The sequence below is a fragment of the Odocoileus virginianus genome, chromosome 7, assembly GCF_023699985.2.
Source record: "Odocoileus virginianus isolate 20LAN1187 ecotype Illinois chromosome 7, Ovbor_1.2, whole genome shotgun sequence".
Classification (NCBI taxonomy): domain Eukaryota; kingdom Metazoa; phylum Chordata; class Mammalia; order Artiodactyla; family Cervidae; genus Odocoileus; species Odocoileus virginianus.
This window is the reverse complement of record NC_069680.1, coordinates 83,584,876-83,598,133: the sequence shown is the minus strand read 5'-3', so window position 1 is coordinate 83,598,133 and position 13,258 is coordinate 83,584,876. Positions and strand designations below refer to the sequence as shown.

At 39.7% G+C, this 13,258-nt stretch overlaps 1 pseudogene; it reads left to right on the top strand.

Moving 5' to 3' along the window:
* The first annotated feature begins 620 nt into the window (after positions 1-620).
* Positions 621-13,258, top strand: part of LOC139035902 (protein TALPID3-like) — a 67,900-nt pseudogene continuing 55,262 nt past the window's right edge.

The following is a 13,258-nucleotide window of genomic DNA, read 5'->3' as shown; positions in this document are numbered from 1 at the left end:
TGAGAACTTGGTCATAATTTGTTGCATGAAGAAAGCAGTGAATGATCAAAACTAAAGCAACAACATTAACACAAAAACAAAGACTAGAGTCTGCGTGTAATTTTGGTCATATGAATTATAACATCAGGTCACACACGGCTTACTTTTTAAGTTCTATTTGATACTAATTCGAGGCAACCATGGTCAGCTGCCAAAGCTCACACAGTCGACGTAGGAGTTGGGTCTGCTACACAGAAATGTTTCAAACCCAAAACCAGAAAGCATAAGCATACTCATAAAGTGAGAATGCTCCTTTGATACTCTCTGCCTTTTCCAGTTGAAGAAACTAAGACCCTGAGCAATGACACGATTTGTTCAGAAGCACACAGTGGAGCCAAGGTCATGGAACCTAGGCTCTTGACTTCCCTGGCAGCCTTTAACCCATAAAGTTTCTCTCCACCCCCAGCCCATCTGCTGACTCTGGGCATGGCATCTGTATTCGACCCAGCTTCTCAGAGCACATCAGCTGTGAGCCAATTGGATATAAGTACAAAGAGAACAGAAAACTCTCTTTTCCCAGGCAGCTGGAAAGTTTCACTTGGCATTTATTTTTAGCATCTTGTGTGTGCTGGGGAGCAACCATGGCAACAGAGGCACCTGGGAGGACCTGCAGAGACGGTCCCCGGGGCAGGCGAAGAGCACCAGAGAGAGGCCGTCTCGTGTCCGTGGAAAGTGTGGGCAAGCTGGACATGTCCTTGTCGCCAGCAAGCCATCGCCAGGAGAGAATAAACTCAGAAGCAGCAGGACTTGCCTCCATTGGGCTGTCAGTGACTGATGAGATCCTCTTTGTAAAACTGTCTTCCTTTCCTCCTCCCCCCGCAGCACCAATACAACGTGTAAATAAAGCCAAACAAGTCACGACTGACTTGGAAATCTGATCCTATGCCATGTTTTGTTAAGTCCAGCCCTTTGTGAAACTTCAACACACATAGCCCTGGAGGGGAAATGACTCTGAGGCTTCCACTGATGAGTGGCTTCATCACCTCAGCAAGGATGAGATCAAAAGCTCCCATCCTGTCCTGAAAGAGCAGGTGGAAGGGTGACCACGCTCCCAGGATGCACCCGCCCCAGAGAAGCCAGGGTGGCTACCTGGGACCCCTCAGTGCCTGGTGAAAACCTCTCTCATATGACTTCACTCACGGCTCTTACTCTTGGGGAAAGGATGGAGCCCATTCAGGAAACTTTCCCCAAGAGTAAATGGAAGAGTTTGGCTGAATTTCTCTGTCTAGTTCTCCAACACCAGGGGACCCAGTGAGTGATTTATGCTAGGTTATGGTGTGTGTGCTTAGGGTGTTTGTAAATCTAGGCTTTCCCACCTTCTCATGTCAGGCCCACCACCATGTCCTTCTTTCCCCAGATTCTGGGGAAAATGTGACTCCTTCCCTTATGCTTGTTGGAGTAAAACCTACACTGAATGAATCCAGTGTACACTTTGATGAGAAGACATGAGACATTTTTCAGCCCAGTCTTGGTCATTTACTATTTCTCTGCCTATGTGCTTTCTTCCCCCTTTTTTCTTTCTTTTTTTTTAATTATAGTTAATTTATAATGTGCTAATATCTGCTGTACCAGCAAAGTAGCTCAGTTTTATATATATATATACACATATATATATATATGTATATATATATATATGTATGTATATATGTACGTATACATATGTATATATATATAGTTTTCAAATATTCTTTTCTGTTACAGTTTATCCCAGATTGGATATAGTTCCCTGCGCTATACAGTAGGACCTTGTTTATCCAGTCTAAATGTCGTAGTTTGCATCTACTAACCTCAGACTCCCACTCCATACCTCTCTCTCCGCCCCCCCATCGGGAACCACAAGTCTGTTCTTAATTCTGTGAGTCTGTTTCTGTTTTGTAGATAGGCTCATTTGTGCCATATTTTAGATTCCACATTTTAGTGACATCATATGAGATTTGTCTTTCTCCTTCTGACTTGCTTCATTCAGTATGATACTTTTTATTTGCATCTTTGATGCTGCAAATGGCATTATTTCATTCTTTCTATGGCTGAGTAGTATTCCATTATATATATGTACCACATTTTCTTTATCCATTCATCTGTCAATGGACACTTAGATTGTTTTCATATCTTGGCTATTGTGAATAGTGCTTCTATGAACATAGGAGTGCTTGTATCTTTCTGAGTTATAGTTTTGTCCAGGCTCATGCCCAAGAGTGAGATTGTTTGATTACAACTCAGTCAAAAATTGAGCAGAAGACTCAATAGACATTTCTCCAAAGAAGACATACAGATGGCCAGTGGACATGTGAAAAGATGCTCAACATCATAATTACTGGAGAAATGCAAATCAAAACAACAATGAGGTACCACTTCATGCCAGTCAGAATTTCATGATGACTTTAGAAAAGGCTTGAATGTTTCAAAATAAAATTGGTTTCTTTCCAAAGAATATATACAGTTGAGATGTACTGCATTACATTTGTATCTGAATGTTATCTTGAAACATGATAGTGACTGATAAATATTTTTCATGAGAATAGCTTCCATAATTTTAGGCACATTTCAGTAAAATACCCAGCTTCACAGTAATATCACTGCTCTGGGTTAGGCGCATACACAGTCCTCTCATTCTCTCATATTCAACATTGAGGACAGTGTTGCTCACAAGGAGGTATTCATAAATAATAAATAGAGCAGGAAAAGAAATCCATCATTGTGATCACGTGGCTGGAAAGACCTCTATTGATCTTCACTTCCCCACAAAACCGCATAAATATGTAATGGTGATATTGAGCCAACTCCCTCCAAGGAAATGAACTGTGACATTACTCAAGAGATATGCATGTTACTATGGAACAAAATCCTAAAGATAAAATGAGAATACAGTTTCTTATCTGACCCCAAACTGAGGAAGACTGGAGGAAGCTGTTCAATTTATTTCTACTTTCTGTTCCTAACAAATTCTATGAAGCATGATAGATCCCCAGAATTGGAAAACATCCAAAAAGGCATATTCATTGTTGGGGACTTTTTTTCCCTATAAACTTCCAACCACAGTGTATCATACCGGGATGAGTCAATCTCCAATTTTAACTTCCTAGGCAACTGTGTACTTACTAGCGGCCAAGCCCAGATCCAGGGTAAAGGATGGTCCTAGGAGAAAACACTGGGTGCAAAGCAGCTGCTGTGAGCTCAGGAAATGGAGCTCACCTCTGTGAACATCCATCCCCCAAAACTGTCAGTGTTCTAAAGTACAGTCTTCCCTCAGTATCCGAGAGGGAGTGGTTCTAAGACCCACACCCCACCACTTGTCTTGGGAATACCAAAATCAGAGGATACTCAAGTCTCTACATAAATGGCATAGTGTTTGCATATAGTCCATGCACATCCTCCCATATACTTTAAATCATCTCTAGCTTACTTATAATACCTAATACAAAGTAAATGCTTTGTAAATAGTCATCAGTGCCTGGCAAATTCAAGTTTTGTTTTTCAGAACTTCCTGGATTTTTTTCCCCCAACGTTCTCCATCCATGGTTGGTTGAATTTATGGATACAGAATCCGTGGATAGGGAAAGCCAACCATATTATCATTCACAGTGGTCACTTTCCAGGCACAAATAAGGGCTAGCAGCAAAATATAAGCATTCAGAAAGGCTTTATATCAAAACTTCCCAGATGGTCCAGTGGCTTAAGACTTTGAGTTCCCAATGCAGGGTGTCTGGGTGCCTGATCAGGGATCTAGATCCTACATGCCACAACTAAAGATCCCGAGTGCTGCAACTAAGACCCAGCGCAGTCAAAATAAACACTTTTTTTAAAAAGATTTTATAATAGTATGAATTATGCAAGGTCTGATTTTAAACGAGCAGCCTATTGTCAATTTAGAATATTTGCAGTATCTGTATTAGAAAGGAAAGCTGTGGATGGAAAATCGATTCTCCTGCACACTGGAGATAGGACCATCATAATAATCTTTCCTTAAATGTAATGAGATGGCATTTCAAATTGTGCTGCTCTCCCTGCCAAAAGCAAAAACTTCCTTTTCAACTGATATTTTCCCAAAATAGATGATAGAAAACTTTGAATTCTCCAGAAAGTAATTGTGGAGCTAAGTTTTAAAACTGTTTGAATATCTTCTGATCAATTCCAAGTAAACAAATAGGATGTGGCAATTTTGGCACAGCTATGTGCCATGCAAGGCATACTTAACATCTTGAGGCCACATAATTTAGACAGAACCTGGATCACTAAACTTTAGAAATGGAGGAAAATACTTTAAAAAAACAAAACAGCAATACAAATTGAGAGGGTAAATACACCTCTCAGTAAGGTATAGGCACTACACAGATTGCTCCAATAAAAGATTGTGCTGGAGAACAAATAAGCAGAAATAAATAGCTTATTTCTAAAGCCCACATTCCATTAGCACTTCTGCTAAGCCAGAAGGCTATCCACTTGCTCATGCTATCTCACCCCCTGCCTTAGAGAGAGAAACCAATGGGTGCAATTTCTCCCTTGAAATATACCACAGTTTGTATCTTCTTTGCGTGGACTTATAAAAAGAGAAAGAGACACATATATTTTCACATAATTGTAGGCAACTTGACACAGTTGAAAATGCATGAGAAATGCACTCAGTAAACTTGGATTCAAGGCTAAATAAGAAACTTGATCTCTCTGAGACTTGGTATCCACATTTATACCTAGAGACTAATAATCCTTATACAATGGAGATGTCTTGAGGATTAAAGGTTCCAAGGCATGTGAAAATAATATGCAAATAATGCTCTAAAAAGAACTATGGAAAATCATCTTAGCCACCCTTCCAGTTCTCAGCAGAATCACATCGCAGTTTTCATGGACTAAGTTAACCAAGTTCAGAAAAAGAGCTGAATAGAAAGTGTTTGGTAACATTCCAAATACGTGCTATTCAAATCCTTCACATCATAACTTGTCTCTATTCTTTTCTTCTCATCTAAAGACAGTAACGTTACCGTGTAATTTATGGCCTCTGTTTTCATGCAGCTTGTAGAGTCACTCCTTAACCATTTCAGAGATAGAATGTTGTCAAAACTCCACTCCTAAAATCAAGCCTGTAGGTACGCGTCAGGCCCCCTCCAATTTCTCTAGCTCATTTTCTCCTGGCCCTAGGATTCCACGAGTGGGAATTCAGCTCTTGTCCAGCTGTAGCACTTCTTGTTTCCCACTTGGGATCCTCTCAGCCTTCTCACACTACTGACGGGGTGTCAGCTTCTTATCTTTTTCAACCTCTTCGTATTTTCCTGGCATTAACGCACATGCGCATTTTCCTCTGTCCTTGTTGTACTTTTCTCAGTTCATGTTGCAAATTTACCAAGCATGCATTGGGTCCCTGTATTCCAAGGCCTCTGTCCCATCTGTCTCAGTGTTAACTAGAAAATGGATGAAAGGTGGTCTCACCCAGTATTCAGGGGTTATACAGTTCTGAGTCTAGAACCAACAGCCTGGGACACAGTTGTTATGCAATTTTAAGTTAGCATTGCCGTCTTGAAAAAATCACTCTCGTATATTAATTTCTCATCATGTGTAGGGTCACATACTAGCTATGTGACTTAGCTCATGTAGTCCTACAATTTAGTACAGTACATAGTTCAGAATAAAAGTCTCTGTTTAAAATAAAATACCTGTGGTTTTCCCTGGTTCTCTCTCTGGCTGATCATTGTCAGAGAAAAGGATTTGATTAGCTTGACCAAGTTTGTGCTTCAGAAAACTGTGTTTGGTGGTTAACCAGGACTTTTGTCTTCTTTAAGGCAATTTCAAAGGGAGTTTTTCTGGGATGCAAGTTAAATAGTTAATACATATTGAGTAGAACTCCAGGAGATAGTGAAGGACAGGGAAGCCTGGCGTGCAGCCGTTCACGGGGTCTCAAAGAGTCGGACACGACTTAGCGACTGAACTGCAGCTATTAAGTAGAATAGATTCAATATTGACCTTTTAAAAAGTTAAAGTAGAGTTGTTTTGCAATGTTGTATTAGTTTCAGGTATACAGCAAAGTTATTCAGATATAAAATATATATGTATATTATATATATATATATATATATATATATATACACACACACACATATATATTTCCAGATTCTTTTCTCTTATAAGTTATTACAAAATACTGGGTATAGTTCCCTGTGCTATATAGCATGTCCTTGTTAGTTAGCTATTTTTTAATAAAGTAATGTGTCTATTTTAATCTCAAACTCCTAATTTATCCCTCCCCTACTCCTTTGCTTTGAGTTGACCCTTTGCTCACTTTCAGAGAGAAAGGAGAGTGACTTACTTAAGCACAAAGAGATATCTCCTAACTGAACTGAGCAATAGGCTGATAACTACAGCCCCTTATGATGAGAGCAGGGGAAATGTATCCTTTCTCCATTTTGTCTCCAACTTCTAACCACTACAACCTTGTTAAGAAATGAAATAAACTTTGATTTATTAGTTCAGTGAAAACCACATGCTTTGAATGAAAAGAAGAAAAATGGCTTCACTTAACACAGGGGAGATGTTTCAGATCAGCTGCTGGCTCAGTGAGTCAGCTTTCCTCTGTGGTAACTGATGATTTTTACAGACTTCCACATCAACTTGACAATAATTGCAGAGGTAATGTCCAGCTTATTTGGGGGAGAACTACTAAGTGACATGAGATTTCCCACCCAGGTCTAAGCTTTTGACCTTACACTTTGAAACACAGAAGAAGAATCTAAATCTCCACACTGAAGTTTATAGCCATCATCCAAACTAGACCCAAAGAGAACTAAGTCTTGGCCAAGAAGCCTTGTTCACCAAATTTTGGTGAATCTTTTACCCCGTCCATTTCTTCTTCCCTCCAAAAAGCTTCTTACAATCCACACTTAAAATCTTCTACATATCTAGGGAGATACTTTTCCCCCATTATTTCCATTTATTTCCTCTATGATGATTAACTCTTTTTCAAAATGAACACAAAAATCACCTTTTCCCTCCACATATAAGATTCATTCTAAACACCAGAGCCTTTAGGCCAGAGCTTCTTACTGAAATACCAGATTTTATTTTAACAATACAACATATTGCATGTATGAAGCATCTCAGTAAAGAAGCAATTTCTATAAAATAATCTATAAAATAATCTCTTGCTGTGTCACTCTTAAGTTCAGTGATTTAAATAACACTCAGGAGGCTGAAAGGTAACTTTCTCTTTTGTGAGCAAATAAAATGAGACATTGAAAACCAAAGTCACTTGTCTTAAATCAACCCATTCAATAAGTAGTGAACATTTAAAATGAACAAAAGAATATGAGAGTTACAAAGAAACTGTCTGATACAGTTTCTAACCCCTTCAATTTGTATTTCTGTCAAAAACAGCAAAGCTAGCATGCATGAATAACATGGAGAAGAAGCAGAGGATCCAATCCTATGGCAGAAAATGAAAGTGAGGTTATATACCACATGTGGAAGAGGGATTGGGAGATTTAAATGAGCTCTATGATTCTGTAATTCCATTAGAGGATTTAGAGGATTCAGTCACAATGGGTCAAATCCTATGGGTAGAACCTGAGACAAGGTTCAAGATCTAATGCCTACAGACATTCCTGGTGGTCCAGTGCTTAAGAATCCACCTTCCAATGCAAGGGATGTGAGTTCGATCCCTGATCTGGGAACTAAGATCCCATATGCCACAGGGCAGCTAAGCTTGCACAGTTCAACTAGAGAGCCGTGTGCTCTAGAACCCGTGAAAGTGCTGGTCACTCCGTCATGTCCGATTCTTTGTGACCCCCAAGGACTCCTTTGTCTGTAGAAGGCGCTGGGCAAGAATACTGGAGTGGGTTGCCATTCCCTTCTCCAGGGGATCTTCCTGTCCCAGAGATGGAACCCAGGTCTCCTGCATTGCAGGCAGATTCTTTACTGTCTGAATCACCAGGAAAGCCCTGATCTACAGCCAAAGAAGCCATCATTCAACAACTAGAGAAAGCCCACTCACTGCAGGAAAGACCCAGAGCAGCCAAAAAATAAAAATTAAAATAAAAAATGCATGTATTATATACATATATATATGTATTTATATATATATATATATATATATATATATAAAGGATTTCATGCCTGTCTGTCCATTCCTATACACTATCAGAAATCCTGGTTCTACGCAGTCAAGTTCATAGTTAGCACTTGGACTTCAGGAAGGGAGTTATGGCAATCACAACCTCATGTGTCCAGGGAGGCAGGGCATGTGGCCTCAGCCCAAGCCTGTCTGGAGAGATGGTGTCTTACTTCCTTCTGCTGGTGGAGGCTATGTTGCCTAATGCCACTAGAACTCTTCATTTTTAAAAACAGCTGTAAGTGCAGACTTAGATGTGAAACATTATCCCTTAAAGTATTAACTGCCATTTTGTGACTTTGAGACCTCTGCTTTGGGTAGTTCCAGTGTTTTTTGGTGACATATGTTAGACTGAGCTCTCAGACAGTGAACATAGGTGGTTTAGTAACCAGTAATGTCTCTGACTGTAAGCCATTATCCCCTGGACCATTGCATTGATATAAGCTCATTAATAATTGATTGTAAAGGGCCTGTCTACCTGACTTGACTCTACTTCTCAAGTATCCTAAGAGGTTTCTGTGATGCAACTACTACTGAGTTGAAGAATATTTTAAATATCCAGACTACTGCTTGGCCAATAGCTATTATTCATTATAATAGACAGAACCACCTAATATATGAATGACCTCAAGTCAGAGATATCTACCTTCCTAAACTCAGGCACAAGCGATGTCACATTACATTAATAATGACAGAAGACTGGATTGCCCCCACTCTCTCCCACTGTAGCGTAAGATACTCAAAGGAGGAACCTGAGCTTTGAAACAGTCTATGTACAACCTGTTTGCAGGGCAGTAATAGAGACGCAGACACAGAGAATGGCCGTGTGGACACAGGGGAGGAAGGGGAGGGAGGGATGAGTTGAGAGGGTAGCACTGACATACATACACTACCATGTGTAAACCAGCTAGTGGGAACCTAGCTGTCTAATTAGATGGCATGTGGTATGCACAGAGAGCTCAGCTCAGCGCTCCGTGATGACCCAGAAGGGTGGAATGGGGGGAAAGGTGGGAGGGAGGCTCAACAGGGAGGGCATTTATATATGTGTACAGCTGATTCACTTTGTTGTGCAGCAGAAACTAACACAACATTGCAAAGCAATTATATTCCAATAAAGAAAAAAAGAACTTAATATGCCACTTGAAAAATGGTTATTGTTGGGCTGCAATCTCCAACATGATTGATTGGAGTTCTTTATAATGAGTGCGTGTGTCCTCAGTCATGTCTGACTCTTTGACAACCCCATGGACTGTATAGCCCACCTGGCTCCTCTGTCCATGGAATGTTTCCAGGCAAAAATATACCACCTGGGAAGCCCTTGTAATGAATAATCCTTTACATTTCTGTGTGCCTTTGCACTAGTGCTTGGGAAGATAATCAAGGACCTCTATCAAGGGTGCATGCTATTTGCCCAGGGCGCAAGGGGAAGCTTCCCAATGTTCCAAACAGAAAGCACGTCTGACATGAGGCTGGTGGACACAGAGCAGGTCTATCAGGTACCTGTTAAAGGCACGTTCTGAATGGCAGCCCAGGAATTAGCTCACTTGCTGCTCAGTCTCCTTCAGACCCAGAAGTTGGCCACCCAACAGCTAATTGAAAATTCATAGAGTATATGATTTATGTTAGGGGAAGGGAGACAGGGGAAAGGGCCATTAAAGAAGAGAATAATTGAACCCAAGTGCAGCAAGATTGGGGGAGATGTCAATTATCTCATTTTGTCCCTTTTTTCTGGAAGGGCCTATTACTACCATGTAATTTATGGGCCTGGAGAGAGCCGTAAAACTGTGGAGAAGAGGAAACAGAAGAAGCCAAGCTATTAAAACAATGTGAGGTAGGGCTTGTAGATTCTTATCCCTTATTTTTGAAAGAGCTCACTAAAACCTAAACACAGGGTAGGGAAAAAAAGATGATTAGTTTTAAAGACTGCTCTGTCTTCTTCACATGAATTTTTACTTATAAAGAAAACACAACTCCATCCTTAAAGTCTTCTTTTTTCTTTACTGGATTTTATATTCAGTCGTTTTCATATCTTTGACAGTAGGATTACAAGAGTCTAACATATATTTTTATTGATAATAAGGCCCAGAAAAAGGATATTAGTTTCGTAGACCTGGAAAAAATAAGCAAAAGATGAAAGCTGTGTTAATTTTTCCCTTATCCAAGCTATCGTGTTAGGAAAAGTCTTTTGAAAACACATACCCCGACTTTCCAAGCCATCTCCCCATGAAGCATATGTGGGTAGGAGGGAAGGCAGGCGTGTATCTTTAGCTGCATCCACAGCACATGAAGCCAGGGAACAAACACCAAATTGTGTCCAAGACAGAATGTCGACAGTCGCTGCTAGAGGAGCGCCCAAAATGAGGAACAAACAAGCAAGGCTCTGTGCTGGTTTGGAAACACTAGAGCGCAGGGTCAAAGGGCTGGAGATAAACCAAGAACAGAGACAAAGACTTGTGCATTAGGCAAGTGAGAACGGCAGGCCATTGTGTGATGCTCGAGACCACCCATCACTACCCTTGCAGCCTAGCATCCATAGAAGGGAAACAGGGTGGAAGCCCTCTGCTTGGAAGGCTCTCGTCTTCTACTAGGCCTGTAGTGTGCCTCTCACAAGGAAAGGCCTGCTCTGAACACATCCCTCTATGAGGGCTTTTCTCATTAGCTCTGCTTCCATCTTGTCTGAATATTCGTTCTTTGTCTCCCCAACGTCAATATATCTAGTATGTATCCCCCACATTTTTGCTCAATGTTTATCTGAGCAAGTACGAGCTAACTACTGAACATAGATATTCTTAGAAATACTGTAGCTTTTTCCATATTGTCTTATCTTTACCCAAAGATAAGCATTTGTAAAAATTATCTTTCTAAATAAAAGCATAGTAAAATTCAAAAGTAAATAAGTGCATTATATTTCTCATTTCTAGAACATATTTAGTTTCATTCTATTAGTTTTATTTCCTTCATGTATTATCATGTTTCCAAGTAGCAGACTGTTTCATGTAAGCTAGATACTAAATTACTTGTCTTTTCCCTTGCACAATTAGGGGAATATTTATCCTGGTTTAGTCTGTAGACATGCTATATGGGTCTATGTAAATATATATAGTGACTTTTCTAAAAGTTATGAAAGTGTGGTTGGTCCTTAAGATAGATTCAAAGTATCATAAAGTTACCTTTTAAATAAGCAAATATATACTTATCTGATAGATTATAAACCCCCTCAGAACAATTAAAGAGACATTTCATGCATTTTGTATAGCCAGAATCTATTATAATAAGATTCTAATTACAAAAATAAATTATGTAATAAATTAATGCACAGTTATGGCAGTTCAGATGGTAAAGAATCTGCTTGCAATGTAAGAGACTCAGGTTCCATCCCCGGGTTGGGAAGATCCCCTGGCAAAGGGAATGGCTACCCACTCCAGTACTCTTGCATGGAGAATCCCCATGGACAGAGGAGCCTGGTGGGCTACAGTCCACGGGATCACAAAGAGTCGGACACAACTGAGGAACTAACACTTTCGCTTTTTCGTTGATGAATGCATTAGATATGAGACCTTGTTTCTGCGCGCGCGTGTGTGTGTGTATGTGTGCATGTGTATACATCTCCACATTTTGGCTTCCTTTTCTGAATTCCTTACACTCTAGACAAGTAGGATTACTCACTGCTTTTTTCATTTGTTCATTTAGTATTTTTTTATTCAACCAGTTGTTGGGTCAGTAAAATAATTATATTTTCAAAGTGTTGGAAGAAAATAGCCAGTGAAAATTCTTTAAAAATTAAGCTAATAACATAATTTGAGATAAACAAAAATTTGAGGGAATTCATCACCAGTAGACTCCTAATAGAGTAAATATTAAAGGAAGAAATTCTGGGATGAAGAAAATGATTTTATGCGGTAGCTTAGAGATTCAAGAAGAATGAAGAACAATCTAAATGGTAAGTAAAATAAATCTAAATGGCAAATCTAACTGAATATTGGCTATAAAAATTAACAACAATGATATATGGTTTAAAACATATGGAAAATTTGAAAACAATAGTATACAAATTGGGATGGGGTAAAAGATGTTACAAAATCCTAAATTCCTTATATTGTTTAGGAAGTGGGAAAAGTACTCATTTATATTAGTTTTAATAAGCCAAGGAGGGATGTTCTAATCTCTAGATAGTCACCACGGATGGAGAAAGAAATGGCACCCCATTCCACTGTTTTGAGCGCAGAATCCCACGGGCAAGGAGGCCTGGAGGACTGCAGTCTGTGGGGCTGCAATGAGTCCAACACGAGTGAGTGACTGAGCGTGCACACAGGACGTCACCATGAGAGCAGTAAAACGAGGAGATGACAGGGGATGGATAAAACCAGAGCATTTGATACAGAAGTACATAATAAAGAAGAAACTAAGCACAGAAAAGTGCTGGGACAGATAGAAAACAGTAATTACATTAAATTTAAATAGGCCATATGCTTCAGTTGAAAAACCAAAGTACTGAAGTTGGATAAAAACAACCATATTCTGCTTACAAGGGACACTAGTCTGCTAATATATCTTCCCTAGAGGCTCAGACTGTAAAGAGCCTGCCTGCAGTGTGGGAGACCCGAGTTCGATCCCTGGGTCAGGAAGATCCCCTGGAGAAGGGAATGGCAACCTACTCCAGTATTCTTGCCTGGAAAATCCCATGGACAGAGGAGCTTGGCAGGTACCAATCCATGGGGTCGCAAAGTCAGACACTACCAAGCGACTAACATACTCACTACAAGGGACACTACAAGCTTAATAAAGACCTGGGAGATTGAAAGTAAGAGGATGGAGAAAGATAAACTGCAAACTCCAAGCAAATGAAAGATACAATAACTATTTTATTATCAGACATAACAGACTTTAAAGGCAAGAATTACCAAAGGGAAATAGATGATGTGGAAGGTATAAAAGTTTGACAGTCATATCTACCCAATAGTGTCTCAATCTACAAAGCAAAAATTGACAGAACTAAAAATAGAAAACTTGAAATCATAGTGGAAGATTTTAAAAGATTTTAACACTTCTCAATACGTGATAGAATGCACATACAAAAATCTGTAAGGATATGGAAAATCTGAACAATGTGATTAACAGACTTGA